Genomic DNA, 18,200 nt, shown 5'->3' on the forward strand with positions numbered 1-18,200 from the left:
ACCAGACTCCCAGCACCTTGAGGAAATCCGGTTGAATGTTGAAGGGGAAGGGGGCGGAGGAGGCCGGCTGCCAATCCCCGAAGAGCATGGCTTCCGACTTCCTGCAGTTGACTTTGGCCCCTGAAGCCCGGCCGAACCTCTCACACGTCTGGACGAGGGCGTCGACTGAACCACGATCAGCGCAGAAGACGGTGACGTCGTCCATGTAGAGCGAGCACTTGACCTCGTGTCGTCCCGGACCCGGTGCGGTGATCCCTCTGATCTCTCCATTCTGCCGGATAGCCTCTGCGAAGAGTTCTATAACACAAACAAAAAGAAGAGGTGATAGAGGGCAGCCTTGTCTGACCCCAGAGAGGACAGGGAAGGGGTCAGTCTTCCAGCCGTTCACCAACACCGAGCTGTGGATATCAAAATACATCAGACGGACATACGAACAAAACATGTTACCCAAACCTAACCGGTGCAGAGCTCGGCCCATGAACTCGTGGGAAACCCGGTCGAAGGCCTTCTCCTGATCCAAGGAGACCAGGGCCGCGTGTGCGCGGCGGACCTTGATGTACTCGACCGTATCCCGCACGAGAGCGAGGCTGTCTGCGATGCGACGTCCAGGGATGCCGCAGGTCTGGTCCGGGTGGATGATCCGTCCGATGACCGTCTTAAGTCGTGTCGCCATCGTCTTGGCCAGGATCTTGTAGTCCATGTTGAGCAGAGTGATGGGACGCCAATTCCTCAGGTCGCACCTCTCTCCCTTCCGCTTGTACAGGATCGTGACCATTCCTTCCCTCAAAGATGGAGGCATTCTACCCTCCACCACCATCTCCTCGTACAGGTCCAACAGGTCCGGACAGATGAGGTCTCCCAGCGCTACATAGAGCTCCGCTGGAAGACCATCACTGCCCGGGGTCCTGCCGGTCCTAAAGGATTTAGCGGCAGAGAGCAATTCGCCCACCATCAGAGGTTTGTCCAAGGCTGCCGTGCCTGCAGGATCAAGATGGTTAGTGATACCTGACAGGAACTTATCAGCAGCGTCGGGGTCGGTAGTCTTGTGGGAGTAGAGTTCGCTGTAGAAGTCGCTGACGACCCTCATCACGTCCTCCTTCCCACGTCGCATGTTTCCGCTCTCGTCTCGCAGCTCGTTCAGGGGCGTGTGACCGGCATGAAGTTTCCTGAAAAAGAATGAGTTACATTTCTCACCCTTCTCCAGATTCTCCACTTTGGAACGGAAGATGATTCGCTTGGACTCCTCCTCAAAGTGCCTTTTCAGGCTCTTCTTGGTCTCCTCCAGCTCCTCCCTCACGTCCCAGCCGCAGTGAAGAAGGTCCTGCAGCGACCGCAGCTCGCGCTGCAGCACTCTGAAGTCCCTCCTCTTCTCACACTCCTGTTGTCGACCCTTGGCCTGAAAGAAACAGCGAAACTCAAGTTTAACATATTCCCACCAATCAGAGACTGTTTGGAAGCTACCCTTGTAGGACTGCCACATTGCGTAGGCTGCTCTCAGCTCCTCCACGACTTCATCCTGAGCCAGCAGAGCACAATTCAGCTTCCAGGAGCCGGGGCCGGACGGAAAACCGTCGCCGAGGACACCTTGTAAGTGAATGGCTCTGTGGTCGGAGAAGAAGCAGGAGACCATCGAGTGCCTACTCTGCCTGACTGCCCGAGAGGTGAACACAAAGTCAATCCTGGAGCGGAGTGAGCCATCGGGTCGGCTCCACGAATAGTTCGTGGAGCCTCTCCCCATGGAGCCCACCACGTCCTGAAGAGAGGCCTCGGTTACCATCTCGATGAGCAGCTTGGACGTGATGTCCAACTTGGCAGATGTGCCAGAACTACGACCGTCCTCCTCGATGGGGCAGTTGAAATCCCCGGCCATCACTAAGGTCCTGGTGGTGGCAAGCTGAAGCCGCAGGGTCTGGAAAAGCTCCAAACGCTCATTCTTCAGTGGGGACGCATACACGTTGATGAACCTGACAGGTTCTCCCGCCCAGTTGCCATCTACAACAAGAGCCCTGCCGCAGATGAGCTCCTGGACGGACTCAAGCGTGAATGCGCCCCCCCTGATCAGAATTGCGACCCCCGCAGACTTGCAGTCACCCCCACCGGACCAGTAGGATGGACCGTGGGACCACTCCCTGGCCAGATGTTTGAAGGACCTAGAGGAGGGAAGGGAACATTCCTGCAACATATAAACATCACACAACTGGGAAGTAAGGAAGGCATAAATAGTCTGACGTCTGAACTTGTCCTTGATGCTCCTGACATTAATGGAAAATAAGTTAATATTAGCCATCATGTAGGGAAAAAAGAAAAAGTTAGCGCAGGCAATACACCTTAGTTACCACTCCGGTCGGGTGGTCCCTCGTCGGTGTTGACTGCTGGTGACGGGATCACCAGCAGGCCCTCTTCCTCCATCTGGTCAAGCAGCGCGGCCTCAATCTCGGCGACCACCAGTTCCTCCTCTTCTGGCTCGGCCACCAGGGTCTCAACCATGTGCTCCATCTCTTCTGGCTCAGGGAGGGTATCCTCCTTTTCGCCTACGAAATCCAGAATCTTCTTTTTGGAGGATTCAGTAGCAGGGCTGTCCTCCACCTTCCTCTTTCCCCGGGTTGGAACTGGGGAGACAAGAAGGGGAAAATCCTCCTCGGAATAGATAGCGGCGGGTGGAGGAAAGGTTAATTCCACCGCTACCATGGTCTGGGGAGGGAGAGTGGCTGCCGGGGCAGGGGAAAGGACACCTGCTGAGGAGTAGGGGAAGGAGGAAGAGGAAGTGGAATCCTCAGCAGGGGTGGCCGGGGTGGGGGGGATTGGACCGGGGTGGCAGGGGGAGGGATCGAGAGAGGGGTGACAGAACTCTTACCCTCCTTTGACTTTTTCTTCTGCTTCGGAGCTGCTGGGACCGTCGCTGGGGCTTTGGCCACCGACTCCTTGACCGCTTTGGCCTTGGTCGTCTCGGCCTTGGCCGCTGGGGCCTTGGTCGTCGCGTCCTTGACCTTCACAGGCCTGGTCGTCGGGGCCTTGTCCTCCGTAGCTGGGGTCGTCGCAACCACCGATGCCCAGGATCTCTCACGCCTGGGGCAATCCTTGTACAGATGAGCCGCCAGCCCACACAGGTTGCAGGACGTCTTCTTCGGGCAGTCCTTCGAGCTGTGTCCCGTCACTCGACAAATCCTGCAGGCATCCTCCTTGCAGTCCTTCATCTCGTGGCCGTTCTTGCCGCATCTCCTGCAGTTCCGCGGCATGTCCGGGTAATAGATGAGGCCGTAGGAGTTGCCCAGGGAGAATGTCGGGGGCAGGTGCCGAAGTCCGTCTGAGTACGCCAGGTCCCTGTGAAGTCTAACGGTCACCGACCACTTACCTGTCCAGAAGCCGAGTCCATTCAGGATGTGAGAGGGTTCCTTCACAACCAAACAGAAGCGTCTCAGGAAGGTACAGATGTCTTGGCCTGGGGTGTGCGGGTTGCGCATGGAGACCGTGATTCTCCTTTCATCCCTCTGGATAGGGCAGCTACCTGTAAAGGCAGAGAAAGAATTATCCGGTCCTTTTGCGCTTACCATTTCCCAGAACCTCCTGCAGGTGTTCACAGTGGCGAAGGTGACGAAGAAGATCCCCGTCAAGAAGGTCTGGATGCTGAGGGTGTCCGACCTGGAGAAGCCTCGATCCAGCAGCATCTTCTGGCAGAACACGTCCGAGGACATGTCCGGCACCCTCCCATCCACTTCCTTCAGCTTCAGGGCCACCGTCTGCCGCATCCATGGCTCCAGGGCTGGAGCTTCGTGGCGGGGCTTCTGGGGTCCCTTCTGCTGGCCAGTCGTGGAGGCAGAGTCCTTGGGGTCAGAATCGGCTCCTGGCTGGGCCCTCCTGGCTGTCCCCAGCTCCAGGCTCTTCTTTTCGGCCTTCCTCGCAGCGCTTGCCATGGCTTTCCTCCTGCAGTTACTTCTTGGAGCTGGATCTGGAACTCTTCCCGGAATGGGTGGAGCTATGCAGATTCTTCTCCCGTCGTGTTCTGGACAAATTCCCCGAAAGGTCTTTGTCTCGATGATTTTCTTCCTCGAAGATTCCACAGGACAGCCCGATTCTTCTCCGAGTCTTCGTCTTCTTCTGGATTCTTTAGAGCTTCTTCCTCCCACCGATATCCGCCTTCGTTCTCTGATGTCAGCTGGGCTCCGAAGCTCTTCTCCTTCCGAGTTCGATCGCTCTCGTCAAGTGTAGATCGTAGCTCTTGTGTTCTTAAAAGAACAGATACTACACTTGATCTTAGCCAAAAGGCCGAGAAGCGATAACCAGAAATGGTTTCAAACTACGGAGCCACCCAAGGATCCTGAAAAGTCCATTTGTGGAGATGAGCTCCTGGACTCCCGTTAAGAAGACATGTTGTCAACCTCTAGATCCCTTACATGCCTGCACTTTTCGGCTTGCTGCTGCTGCAATCCACGCGTTTTAGATCTGCATAACTCCACCTCTTTAAACACAGCACCTTCACCCCCTGCTGTTCCCACCCGCCTCAACACCGTTGGAAGGGAGGAGAACCAATTAAGGCGGGGGGTGGGGTGGAACGAGCAGCTGTCTACCCTTAGCAGGAGGGCTCCTGATTACATACCTCTCCTGCTGCTGCTGCTGCTGGCTGTCCAGCAGCAGACTGAAGGTGGCTGCTGCTGTGCACAGGTATATAAAGGCTCAGAGCCTATTATGACACGCGCAGCCAGCGTTCCATTGCCACATTCCATCTACTGCAGGCAGGATACCTGGCTGGCTGAATGTCGCTGAGAAGCTCACAGAGACCGCCATAAGCAACAGTTTAACAGAATGCCACAGACTAATCAACCAAACTTTTTGGGTTGGGTTCTCTTTTATAGTCTGCAGGCATTAAATGAAAGAAGTCAGTGTTCCAGCAGAAGGAGACAACGTTTCAGAAAAGGCATTGTAGCAAACCAAAAAAGAAATTTTAAGCGCAGCAGAGTAACCAGCGCACATACCTGTTAGCTCAGGTGAGTTTAAAAGGCTGCTGTTGATAACAAGGGCATTTGCTAAATAGATGGTGTGTGTGCAACAATATACTGAAAGGTCAATTATATTGTGCAGCTTATCTCACCACCTGTAGTTATTTAGGTGAAAGCTCCAAAATGCTTGCCTAATATGTCTGTTTATCCAAAAGGAAGTAAAAAGGGAGAGCTAGAAAGATAGCATTGCATCACATTACATGGCAATGCAATGCACAGTTGCTGAAGTTGAACCAAAATGAGCTTGTAATCTGGCTTCTGCAACTTTGAACATGAAAAATCCAATGAGGAGAAGAAAAGCAAAGCCAAAGAGTCTATCCCAAAATCCGACAAACAAGCAAAATGAACAAAAAACATTGAATTCAATTCTTTCTGATTTTAGAAACTGCATTAAAGAAGGGGTGCACCGGTCCTGGAGATACTGCAATACCAGGTCAATGCGTGGAGTGGACAGAGCAAGCTCTTTTTCCATCTCCCTGTTCTAAAAATCCATTTAATATATGGTCCCCAGATAGGGGACGTATCAGATATTAAACTGATAAGAACAGATACTACACTTGATCTTAGCCAAAAGGCCGAGAAGCGATAACCAGAATTGGTTTCAAACTACGGAGCCACCCAAGGATCCTGAAAAGTCCATTTGTGGAGATGAGCTCCTGGACTCCCGTTAAGAAGGCATGTTGTCAACCTCTAGATCCCTTACATGCCTGCACTTTTCGGCTTGCTGCTGCTGCAATCCACGCGTTTTAGATCTGCATAACTCCACCTCTTTAAACACAGCACCTTCACCCCCTGCTGTTCCCACCCGCCTCAACACCGTTGGAAGGGAGGAGAACCAATTAAGGCGGGGGGTGGGGTGGAACGAGCAGCTGTCTACCCTTAGCAGGAGGGCTCCTGATTACATACCTCTCCTGCTGCTGCTGCTGCTGGCTGTCCAGCAGCAGACTGAAGGTGGCTGCTGCTGTGCACAGGTATATAAAGGCTCAGAGCCTATTATGACACGCGCAGCGAGCGTTCCATTGCCACATTCCATCTACTGCAGGCAGGATACCTGGCTGGCTGAATGTCGCTGAGAAGCTCACAGAGACCGCCATAAGCAACAGTTTAACAGAATGCCACAGACTAATCAACCAAACTTTTTGGGTTGGGTTCTCTTTTATAGTCTGCAGGCATTAAATGAAAGAAGTCAGTGTTCCAGCAGAAGGAGACAACGTTTCAGAAAAGGCATTGTAGCAAACCAAAAAAGAAATTTTAAGCGCAGCAGAGTAACCAGCGCACATACCTGTTAGCTCAGGTGAGTTTAAAAGGCTGCTGTTGATAACAAGGGCATTTGCTAAATAGATGGCGTGTGTGCAACAATATACTGAAAGGTCAATTATATTGTGCAGCTTATCTCACCACCTGTAGTTATTTAGGTGAAAGCTCCAAAATGCTTGCCTAATATGTCTGTTTATCCAAAAGGAAGTAAAAAGGGAGAGCTAGAAAGATAGCATTGCATCACATTACATGGCAATGCAATGCACAGTTGCTGAAGTTGAACCAAAATGAGCTTGTAATCTGGCTTCTGCAACTTTGAACATGAAAAATCCAATGAGGAGAAGAAAAGCAAAGCCAAAGAGTCCATCCCAAAATCCGACAAACAAGCAAAATGAACAAAAAACATTGAATTCAATTCTTTCTGATTTTAGAAACTGCATTAAAGAAGGGGTGCACCGGTCCTGGAGATACTGCAATACCAGGTCAATGCGTGGAGTGGACAGAGCAAGCTCTTTTTCCATCTCCCTGTTCTAAAAATCCATTTAATATATGGTCCCCAGATAGGGGACGTATCAGATATTAAACTGATAAGAACAGATTTTTTTTTTTTTTTTCGAAAGCCCGAATTCGTGTACAAAACCCGAGTGCGCTTAAAAAAGTGACAAGTGCCACAAAAAAAGTGCACTAGGATGCTGGTCTTCTTGAAACCCTCTCCAAAAGGAGAAGGGTCCCCCAAACCATTCCCCGTCCCTCCGAGCCAAAAGGCCACAGCGAGGAACAGGGACAAAAAGCCACCTCCAGCCGAAGCCAGAGGCGACCCAATCTTACCCCCAGCACCTGCCCGAGTTCTCACCCGAGCAAGGCACTGGGAGCCAAAGACTGTGCTCTCCTCCCGGAAGAGGGGAGCCAACAACGCTCTCCTCCCGAAAGAGGAGAGCCAGGGGGGTTCAGGGGGGAGCGGAACCTGATGGCCACACACTCCCCCCCTAGACCTGCCAAGAGAGGAACCCGTAAGGGAACCGCATCCCGACAAAATCCTAGTAGGACGTGACACACGTCAATAAGTGGACACACAGTGACAAAGAAATTAAATTAATAGTGAAGGTTTCACAGTATAATACTGCCCGGACCTTCGACCGGGAATTGAAAAATTCCCCATCCTAAGGCCAGAAGGCCCGGAATAAGGGTGTGTGCGAAGAAAGAAAATTTGAAGTGCTTGTGCAAATGTGCCATAAACTCAAGTGGGGTTCCCAATCCCAGTGAGTTAAGGCACCCCAGGGTCACCACTCCTGGGGCACTTCACACTTCGGGCTTTCGATCTTCCCCGGCCCAATGGCGTCGATCCTGGGGGGCCATGCTTTCCACCAGATGACTATATTAGCCACCTGGCGTACTAACAAGCGCCTAAACCCCAGTGTGCATAATGTATCAATCTACTAGGGCGGCCAACATCCAAAACCGCCTTTTCAAAAGATACTACACTTGATCTTAGCCAAAAGGCCGAGAAGCGATAACCAGAATTGGTTTCAAACTACGGAGCCACCCAAGGATCTTGAAAAGTCCATTTGTGGAGATGAGCTCCTGGACTCCCGTTAAGAAGACATGTTGTCAACCTCTAGATCCCTTACATGCCTGCACTTTTCGGCTTGCTGCTGCTGCAATCCACGCGTTTTAGATCTGCATAACTCCACCTCTTTAAACACAGCACCTTCACCCCCTGCTGTTCCCACCCGCCTCAACACCGTTGGAAGGGAGGAGAACCAATTAAGGCGGGGGGTGGGGTGGAACGAGCAGCTGTCTACCCTTAGCAGGAGGGCTCCTGATTACATACCTCTCCTGCTGCTGCTGCTGCTGGCTGTCCAGCAGCAGACTGAAGGTGGCTGCTGCTGTGCACAGGTATATAAAGGCTCAGAGCCTATTATGACACGCGCAGCCAGCGTTCCATTGCCACATTCCATCTACTGCAGGCAGGATACCTGGCTGGCTGAATGTCGCTGAGAAGCTCACAGAGACCGCCATAAGCAACAGTTTAACAGAATGCCACAGACTAATCAACCAAACTTTTTGGGTTGGGTTCTCTTTTATAGTCTGCAGGCATTAAATGAAAGAAGTCAGTGTTCCAGCAGAAGGAGACAACGTTTCAGAAAAGGCATTGTAGCAAACCAAAAAAGAAATTTTAAGCGCAGCAGAGTAACCAGCGCACATACCTGTTAGCTCAGGTGAGTTTAAAAGGCTGCTGTTGATAACAAGGGCATTTGCTAAATAGATGGTGTGTGTGCAACAATATACTGAAAGGTCAATTATATTGTGCAGCTTATCTCACCACCTGTAGTTATTTAGGTGAAAGCTCCAAAATGCTTGCCTAATATGTCTGTTTATCCAAAAGGAAGTAAAAAGGGAGAGCTAGAAAGATAGCATTGCATCACATTACATGGCAATGCAATGCACAGTTGCTGAAGTTGAACCAAAATGAGCTTGTAATCTGGCTTCTGCAACTTTGAACATGAAAAATCCAATGAGGAGAAGAAAAGCAAAGCCAAAGAGTCCATCCCAAAATCCGACAAACAAGCAAAATGAACAAAAAACATTGAATTCAATTCTTTCTGATTTTAGAAACTGCATTAAAGAAGGGGTGCACCGGTCCTGGAGATACTGCAATACCAGGTCAATGCGTGGAGTGGACAGAGCAAGCTCTTTTTCCATCTCCCTGTTCTAAAAATCCATTTAATATATGGTCCCCAGATAGGGGACGTATCAGATATTAAACTGATAAGAACAGATTTTTGATTGAATATATCTTTTATTAGCACAAAAAATAAGTTAACAGACAGTGTACAGTGCCGCAGCCCAGTACACACAGAATTCTACATCATATTTACATAGCATGAGGATACGACGCACTAACTAGACACATCACACCCCTATGCTACACAAAACACTCAATCTGAAAGAAAAAGCATGTCAATCAATACAGTACGACGAACCGTGATAAGGGATGGGGATTGGGAAAAAGGGGATGGGGAGGGGAAAATCACAGGCCCGAAGCTTTATTGAAAGACAAGACACATAAGGGGAGAGGGGGAGGAGGGGTTTAGTCCTCGTCCTCGTCCTCCGGACCGTCCATGATGGAATAGTCTCTGAGCAGGCTGTGGATCAGCCTGCGGCAGTCCTGGATGGACATCCTCTCCCTCCTCAAGATGAGCCGGTTCCTGGCGACCCAAACGGCATCCTTGAAGCAGTTCATAAGGCGCCAAGCCTCCTGGATGGCTCCGACGGTATGAACCCCAGGGAAGAGTCCGTAAAGCACAGAATGGTGCGATAGGCTCGCCCTGGGGACAGAGTTCCTCAGGTCGTCCTCAAGTGCAGTCAATAGGCGCTGTGCAAATCCGCAGTCCCAAAAAGTGTGCAAAGATGTTTCCTCCACGAAGGGGCACCTTGGGCAGTACCGGGTCTTGCACAGGTTCCGGGCATGCATGAATGACCGGACGGGCAGTCCGCCCTGAATCGCCATCCACGACAAGTCCTTGTGCCCGTTGGTCAGCCTGTCAGACGACACGTTTGTCCACACAGTCTCCAGCGTGTCCTGGTGAAGTCCTGTGATGTTCTCCACGTCATCCTTGGCTCTGATTAGCTTGTGGATAGTTTTGGGCTTCCACAAGTCGGGCTTGAGTCCCTCCAGTTGATGCTACCCCACAAATCGAACGACGTCTCCGTAGAACCATGGCGTCGTCCAGTTGTAGGGGAAGGAGCTGTCCCACTTGTCCCAGCCGAGTCGCCTCCAAAGAGGAAGCAGGAAGAAGCGAGACATGGACCTGCCCGCGGAGCCATTCTTGACTTGCAAAGTCCGGCGGACACAATCACACACAAAAGAGGATCGCAGGAGGGTGGGGATATCTGGAACGCCCTTCCCACCCTTGCGAGGCTCCTTGTACATGACGGCCCGCCTGACTCTGTCCATCTTGGATCCCCAGACAAAGTGAAACACTGTCCTGGTAATGGCCCTGCACACAGTGACGTGTGGGGGCCAGGCCTGCGCCGTGTACTGCAAGACGGGCAGGACCTCATTACGCAGGACGAGTGCCTTACCCTCACAAGTGAGGTGTCTGAGGCTCCAGAGTCCGATCCGTTGCTTCACCTTGGCCAAGCGTTCTTGCCAGGACTTGAGGGCCGCTCCTTCCTTCCCGAACCAGACTCCCAGCACCTTGAGGAAATCCGGTTGAATGTTGAAGGGGAAGGGGGCGGAGGAGGCCGGCTGCCAATCCCCGAAGAGCATGGCTTCCGACTTCCTGCAGTTGACTTTGGCCCCTGAAGCCCGGCCGAACCTCTCACACGTCTGGACGAGGGCGTCAACTGAACCACGATCAGCGCAGAAGACGGTGACGTCGTCCATGTAGAGCGAGCACTTGACCTCGTGTCGTCCCGGACCCGGTGCGGTGATCCCTCTGATCTCTCCATTCTGCCGGATAGCCTCTGCGAAGAGTTCTATAACACAAACAAAAAGAAGAGGTGATAGAGGGCAGCCTTGTCTGACCCCAGAGAGGACAGGGAAGGGGTCAGTCTTCCAGCCGTTCACCAACACCGAGCTGTGGATATCAAAATACATCAGACGGACATACGAACAAAACATGTTACCCAAACCTAACCGGTGCAGAGCTCGGCCCATGAACTCGTGGGAAACCCGGTCGAAGGCCTTCTCCTGATCCAAGGAGACCAGGGCCGCGTGTGTGCGGCGGACCTTGATGTACTCGACTGTGTCCCGCACGAGAGCGAGGCTGTCTGCGATGCGACGTCCAGGGATGCCGCAGGTCTGGTCCGGGTGGATGATCCGTCCGATGACCGTCTTAAGTCGTGTCGCCATCGTCTTGGCCAGGATCTTGTAGTCCACGTTGAGCAGAGTGATGGGACGCCAATTCCTCAGGTCGCACCTCTCTCCCTTCCGCTTGTACAGGATCGTGACCATTCCTTCCCTCAAAGATGGAGGCATTCTACCCTCCACCACCATCTCCTCGTACAGGTCCAACAGGTCCGGACAGATGAGGTCTCCCAGCGCTACATAGAGCTCCGCTGGAAGACCATCACTGCCCGGGGTCCTGCCGGTCCTAAAGGATTTAGCGGCAGAGAGCAATTCGCCCACCATCAGAGGTTTGTCCAAGGCTGCCGTGCCTGCAGGATCAAGATGGTTAGTGATACCTGACAGGAACTTATCAGCAGCGTCGGGGTCGGTAGTCTTGTGGGAGTAGAGTTCGCTGTAGAAGTCGCTGACGACCCTCATCACGTCCTCCTTCCCACGTCGCATGTTTCCGCTCTCGTCTCGCAGCTCGTTCAGGGGCGTGTGACCGGCATGAAGTTTCCTGAAAAAGAATGAGTTACATTTCTCACCCTTCTCCAGATTCTCCACTTTGGAACGGAAGATGATTCGCTTGGACTCCTCCTCAAAGTGCCTTTTCAGGCTCTTCTTGGTCTCCTCCAGCTCCTCCCTCACGTCCCAGCCGCAGTGAAGAAGGTCCTGCAGCGACCGCAGCTCGCGCTGCAGCCCTCTGAAGTCCCTCCTCTTCTCACACTCCTGTTGTCGACCCTTGGCCTGAAAGAAACAGCGAAACTCAAGTTTAACATATTCCCACCAATCAGAGACTGTTTGGAAGCTACCCTTGTAGGACTGCCACATTGCGTAGGCTGCTCTCAGCTCCTCCACGACTTCATCCTGAGCCAGCAGAGCACAATTCAGCTTCCAGGAGCCGGGGCCGGACGGAAAACCGTCGCCGAGGACACCTTGTAAGTGAATGGCTCTGTGGTCGGAGAAGAAGCAGGAGACCATCGAGTGCCTACTCTGCCTGACTGCCCGAGAGGTGAACACAAAGTCAATCCTGGAGCGGAGTGAGCCATCGGGTCGGCTCCACGAATAGTTCGTGGAGCCTCTCCCCATGGAGCCCACCACGTCCTGAAGAGAGGCCTCGGTTACCATCTCGATGAGCAGCTTGGACGTGATGTCCAACTTGGCAGATGTGCCAGAACTACGACCGTCCTCCTCGATGGGGCAGTTGAAATCCCCGGCCATCACTAAGGTCCTGGTGGTGGCAAGCTGAAGCCGCAGGGTCTGGAAAAGCTCCAAACGCTCATTCTTCAGTGGGGACGCATACACGTTGATGAACCTGACAGGTTCTCCCGCCCAGTTGCCATCTACAACAAGAGCCCTGCCGCAGATGAGCTCCTGGACGGACTCAAGCGTGAATGCGCCCCCCCTGATCAGAATTGCGACCCCCGCAGACTTGCAGTCACCCCCACCGGACCAGTAGGATGGACCGTGGGACCACTCCCTGGCCAGATGTTTGAAGGACCTAGAGGAGGGAAGGGAACATTCCTGCAACATATAAACATCACACAACTGGGAAGTAAGGAAGGCATAAATAGTCTGACGTCTGAACTTGTCCTTGATGCTCCTGACATTAATGGAAAATAAGTTAATATTAGCCATCATGTAGGGAAAAAAGAAAAAGTTAGCGCAGGCAATACACCTTAGTTACCACTCCGGTCGGGTGGTCCCTCGTCGGTGTTGACTGCTGGTGACGGGATCACCAGCAGGCCCTCTTCCTCCATCTGGTCAAGCAGCGCGGCCTCAATCTCGGCGACCACCAGTTCCTCCTCTTCTGGCTCGGCCACCAGGGTCTCAACCATGTGCTCCATCTCTTCTGGCTCAGGGAGGGTATCCTCCTTTTCGCCTACGAAATCCAGAATCTTCTTTTTGGAGGATTCAGTAGCAGGGCTGTCCTCCACCTTCCTCTTTCCCCGGGTTGGAACTGGGGAGACAAGAAGGGGAAAATCCTCCTCGGAATAGATAGCGGCGGGTGGAGGAAAGGTTAATTCCACCGCTACCATGGTCTGGGGAGGGAGAGTGGCTGCCGGGGCAGGGGAAAGGACACCTGCTGAGGAGTAGGGGAAGGAGGAAGAGGAAGTGGAATCCTCAGCAGGGGTGGCCGGGGTGGGGGGGGATTGGACGGGGGTGGCAGGGGGAGGGATCGAGAGAGGGGTGACAGAACTCTTACCCTCCTTTGACTTTTTCTTCTGCTTCGGAGCTGCTGGGACCGTCGCTGGGGCTTTGGCCACCGACTCCTTGACCGCTTTGGCCTTGGTCGTCTCGGCCTTGGCCGCTGGGGCCTTGGTCGTCGCGTCCTTGACCTTCACAGGCCTGGTCGTCGGGGCCTTGTCCTCCGTAGCTGGGGTCGTCGCAACCACCGATGCCCAGGATCTCTCACGCCTGGGGCAATCCTTGTACAGATGAGCCGCCAGCCCACACAGGTTGCAGGACGTCTTCTTCGGGCAGTCCTTCGAGCTGTGTCCCGTCACTCGACAAATCCTGCAGGCATCCTCCTTGCAGTCCTTCATCTCGTGGCCGTTCTTGCCGCATCTCCTGCAGTTCCGCGGCATGTCCGGGTAATAGATGAGGCCGTAGGAGTTGCCCAGGGAGAATGTCGGGGGCAGGTGCCGAAGTCCGTCTGAGTACGCCAGGTCCCTGTGAAGTCTAACGGTCACCGACCACTTACCTGTCCAGAAGCCGAGTCCATTCAGGATGTGAGAGGGTTCCTTCACAACCAAACAGAAGCGTCTCAGGAAGGTACAGATGTCTTGGCCTGGGGTGTGCGGGTTGCGCATGGAGACCGTGATCCTCCTTTCATCCCTCTGGATAGGGCAGCTACCTGTAAAGGCAGAGAAAGAATTATCCGGTCCTTTTGCGCTTACCATTTCCCAGAACCTCCTGCAGGTGTTCACAGTGGCGAAGGTGACGAAGAAGATCCCCGTCAAGAAGGTCTGGATGCTGAGGGTGTCCGACCTGGAGAAGCCTCGATCCAGCAGCATCTTCTGGCAGAACACGTCCGAGGACATGTCCGGCACCCTCCCATCCACTTCCTTCAGCTTCAGGGCCACCGTCTGCCGCATCCATGGCTCCAGGGCTGGAGCTTCGTGGCGGGGCTTCTGGGGTCCCTTCTGCTGGCCAGTCGTGGAGGCAGAGTCCTTGGGGTCAGAATCGGCTCCTGGCTGGGCCCTCCTGGCTGTCCCCAGCTCCAGGCTCTTCTTTTCGGCCTTCCTCGCAGCGCTTGCCATGGCTTTCCTCCTGCAGTTACTTCTTGGAGCTGGATCTGGAACTCTTCCCGGAATGGGTGGAGCTATGCAGATTCTTCTCCCGTCGTGTTCTGGACAAATTCCCCGAAAGGTCTTTGTCTCGATGATTTTCTTCCTCGAAGATTCCACAGGACAGCCCGATTCTTCTCCGAGTCTTCGTCTTCTTCTGGATTCTTTAGAGCTTCTTCCTCCCACCGATATCCGCCTTCATTCTCTGATGTCAGCTGGGCTCCGAAGCTCTTCTCCTTCCGAGTTCGATCGCTCTCATCAAGTGTAGATCGTAGCTCTTGTGTTCTTAAAAGAACAGATACTACACTTGATCTTAGCCAAAAGGCCGAGAAGCGATAACCAGAATTGGTTTCAAACTACGGAGCCACCCAAGGATCCTGAAAAGTCCATTTGTGGAGATGAGCTCCTGGACTCCCGTTAAGAAGACATGTTGTCAACCTCTAGATCCCTTACATGCCTGCACTTTTCGGCTTGCTGCTGCTGCAATCCACGCGTTTTAGATCTGCATAACTCCACCTCTTTAAACACAGCACCTTCACCCCCTGCTGTTCCCACCCGCCTCAACACCGTTGGAAGAGAGGAGAACCAATTAAGGCGGGGGGTGGGGTGGAACGAGCAGCTGTCTACCCTTAGCAGGAGGGCTCCTGATTACATACCTCTCCTGCTGCTGCTGCTGCTGGCTGTCCAGCAGCAGACTGAAGGTGGCTGCTGCTGTGCACAGGTATATAAAGGCTCAGAGCCTATTATGACACGCGCAGCCAGCGTTCCATTGCCACATTCCATCTACTGCAGGCAGGATACCTGGCTGGCTGAATGTCGCTGAGAAGCTCACAGAGACCGCCATAAGCAACAGTTTAACAGAATGCCACAGACTAATCAACCAAACTTTTTGGGTTGGGTTCTCTTTTATAGTCTGCAGGCATTAAATGAAAGAAGTCAGTGTTCCAGCAGAAGGAGACAACGTTTCAGAAAAGGCATTGTAGCAAACCAAAAAAGAAATTTTAAGCGCAGCAGAGTAACCAGCGCACATACCTGTTAGCTCAGGTGAGTTTAAAAGGCTGCTGTTGATAACAAGGGCATTTGCTAAATAGATGGTGTGTGTGCAACAATATACTGAAAGGTCAATTATATTGTGCAGCTTATCTCACCACCTGTAGTTATTTAGGTGAAAGCTCCAAAATGCTTGCCTAATATGTCTGTTTATCCAAAAGGAAGTAAAAAGGGAGAGCTAGAAAGATAGCATTGCATCACATTACATGGCAATGCAATGCACAGTTGCTGAAGTTGAACCAAAATGAGCTTGTAATCTGGCTTCTGCAACTTTGAACATGAAAAATCCAATGAGGAGAAGAAAAGCAAAGCCAAAGAGTCCATCCCAAAATCCGACAAACAAGCAAAATGAACAAATAACATTGAATTCAATTCTTTCTGATTTTAGAAACTGCATTAAAGAAGGGGTGCACCGGTCCTGGAGATACTGCAATACCAGGTCAATGCGTGGAGTGGACAGAGCAAGCTCTTTTTCCATCTCCCTGTTCTAAAAATCCATTTAATATATGGTCCCCAGATAGGGGACGTATCAGATATTAAACTGATAAGAACAGATACTACACTTGATCTTAGCCAAAAGGCCGAGAAGCGATAACCAGAATTGGTTTCAAACTACGGAGCCACCCAAGGATCCTGAAAAGTCCATTTGTGGAGATGAGCTCCTGGACTCCCGTTAAGAAGACATGTTGTCAACCTCTAGATCCCTTACATGCCTGCACTTTTTGGCTTGCTGCTGCTGCAATCCACGCGTTTTAGATCTGCATAACTCCACCTCTTTAAACACAGCACCTTCACCCCCTGCTGTTCCCACCCGCCTCAACACCGTTGGAAGGGAGGAGAACCAATTAAGGCGGGGGGTGGGGTGGAACGAGCAGCTGTCTACCCTTAGCAGGAGGGCTCCTGATTACATACCTCTCCTGCTGCTGCTGCTGCTGGCTGTCCAGCAGCAGACTGAAGGTGGCTGCTGCTGTGCACAGGTATATAAAGGCTCAGAGCCTATTATGACACGCGCAGCCAGCGTTCCATTGCCACATTCCATCTACTGCAGGCAGGATACCTGGCTGGCTGAATGTCGCTGAGAAGCTCACAGAGACCGCCATAAGCAACAGTTTAACAGAATGCCACAGACTAATCAACCAAACTTTTTGGGTTGGGTTCTCTTTTATAGTCTGCAGGCATTAAATGAAAGAAGTCAGTGTTCCAGCAGAAGGAGACAACGTTTCAGAAAAGGCATTGTAGCAAACCAAAAAAGAAATTTTAAGCGCAGCAGAGTAACCAGCGCACATACCTGTTAGCTCAGGTGAGTTTAAAAGGCTGCTGTTGATAACAAGGGCATTTGCTAAATAGATGGTGTGTGTGCAACAATATACTGAAAGGTCAATTATATTGTGCAGCTTATCTCACCACCTGTAGTTATTTAGGTGAAAGCTCCAAAATGCTTGCCTAATATGTCTGTTTATCCAAAAGGAAGTAAAAAGGGAGAGCTAGAAAGATAGCATTGCATCACATTACATGGCAATGCAATGCACAGTTGCTGAAGTTGAACCAAAATGAGCTTGTAATCTGGCTTCTGCAACTTTGAACATGAAAAATCCAATGAGGAGAAGAAAAGCAAAGCCAAAGAGTCCATCCCAAAATCCGACAAACAAGCAAAATGAACAAAAAACATTGAATTCAATTCTTTCTGATTTTAGAAACTGCATTAAAGAAGGGGTGCACCGGTCCTGGAGATACTGCAATACCAGGTCAATGCGTGGAGTGGACAGAGCAAGCTCTTTTTCCATCTCCCTGTTCTAAAAATCCATTTAATATATGGTCCCCAGATAGGGGACGTATCAGATATTAAACTGATAAGAACAGATACTACACTTGATCTTAGCCAAAAGGCCGAGAAGCGATAACCAGAATTGGTTTCAAACTACGGAGCCACCCAAGGATCCTGAAAAGTCCATTTGTGGAGATGAGCTCCTGGACTCCCGTTAAGAAGACATGTTGTCAACCTCTAGATCCCTTACATGCCTGCACTTTTCGGCTTGCTGCTGCTGCAATCCACGCGTTTTAGATCTGCATAACTCCACCTCTTTAAACACAGCACCTTCACCCCCTGCTGTTCCCACCCGCCTCAACACCGTTGGAAGGGAGGAGAACCAATTAAGGCGGGGGGTGGGGTGGAACGAGCAGCTGTCTACCCTTAGCAGGAGGGCTCCTGATTACATACCTCTCCTGCTGCTGCTGCTGCTGGCTGTCCAGCAGCAGACTGAAGGTGGCTGCTGCTGTGCACAGGTATATAAAGGCTCAGAGCCTATTATGACACGCGCAGCCAGCGTTCCATTGCCACATTCCATCTACTGCAGGCAGGATACCTGGCTGGCTGAATGTCGCTGAGAAGCTCACAGAGACCGCCATAAGCAACAGTTTAACAGAATGCCACAGACTAATCAACCAAACTTTTTGGGTTGGGTTCTCTTTTATAGTCTGCAGGCATTAAATGAAAGAAGTCAGTGTTCCAGCAGAAGGAGACAACGTTTCAGAAAAGGCATTGTAGCAAACCAAAAAAGAAATTTTAAGCGCAGCAGAGTAACCAGCGCACATACCTGTTAGCTCAGGTGAGTTTAAAAGGCTGCTGTTGATAACAAGGGCATTTGCTAAATAGATGGTGTGTGTGCAACAATATACTGAAAGGTCAATTATATTGTGCAGCTTATCTCACCACCTGTAGTTATTTAGGTGAAAGCTCCAAAATGCTTGCCTAATATGTCTGTTTATCCAAAAGGA

The 18,200-nt window shown here is 51.7% G+C and overlaps 4 non-coding genes and 4 pseudogenes across 4 annotated transcripts; all 8 read right to left on the minus strand.

Annotated features, from left to right (window-relative positions):
• Positions 1 to 4,197: 4,197 nt before the first annotated feature.
• LOC141211817 (U2 spliceosomal RNA) lies at positions 4,198 to 4,275 on the minus strand (annotated as a pseudogene).
• A 1,115-nt stretch (positions 4,276 to 5,390) lies between these two features.
• On the minus strand, positions 5,391 to 5,581 carry LOC141212304 (U2 spliceosomal RNA). The gene has a single exon (XR_012282115.1). It is a non-coding gene; the product is annotated as a U2 spliceosomal RNA (small nuclear RNA).
• A 1,115-nt stretch (positions 5,582 to 6,696) lies between these two features.
• LOC141211756 (U2 spliceosomal RNA) lies at positions 6,697 to 6,877 on the minus strand (annotated as a pseudogene).
• A 794-nt stretch (positions 6,878 to 7,671) lies between these two features.
• LOC141211846 (U2 spliceosomal RNA) lies at positions 7,672 to 7,763 on the minus strand (annotated as a pseudogene).
• Positions 7,764 to 8,878: 1,115 nt separating this feature from the next.
• LOC141211615 (U2 spliceosomal RNA) lies at positions 8,879 to 9,070 on the minus strand. The gene has a single exon (XR_012281583.1). It is a non-coding gene; the product is annotated as a U2 spliceosomal RNA (small nuclear RNA).
• Positions 9,071 to 14,632: 5,562 nt separating this feature from the next.
• Positions 14,633 to 14,712, minus strand: LOC141211812 (U2 spliceosomal RNA; annotated as a pseudogene).
• Positions 14,713 to 15,827: 1,115 nt separating this feature from the next.
• Positions 15,828 to 16,018, minus strand: LOC141212315 (U2 spliceosomal RNA). Its single transcript, XR_012282126.1, has one exon. It is a non-coding gene; the product is annotated as a U2 spliceosomal RNA (small nuclear RNA).
• Positions 16,019 to 17,133: 1,115 nt separating this feature from the next.
• On the minus strand, positions 17,134 to 17,324 carry LOC141212327 (U2 spliceosomal RNA). The gene has a single exon (XR_012282137.1). It is a non-coding gene; the product is annotated as a U2 spliceosomal RNA (small nuclear RNA).
• Between the last annotated feature and the right edge of the window lie 876 nt (positions 17,325 to 18,200).

The sequence above is a fragment of the Phyllobates terribilis genome, unplaced genomic scaffold, assembly GCF_046119375.1.
Source record: "Phyllobates terribilis strain yellow unplaced genomic scaffold, ASM4611937v1 Scaffold_170__1_contigs__length_4071412, whole genome shotgun sequence".
Classification (NCBI taxonomy): Eukaryota; Metazoa; Chordata; class Amphibia; order Anura; family Dendrobatidae; genus Phyllobates; species Phyllobates terribilis.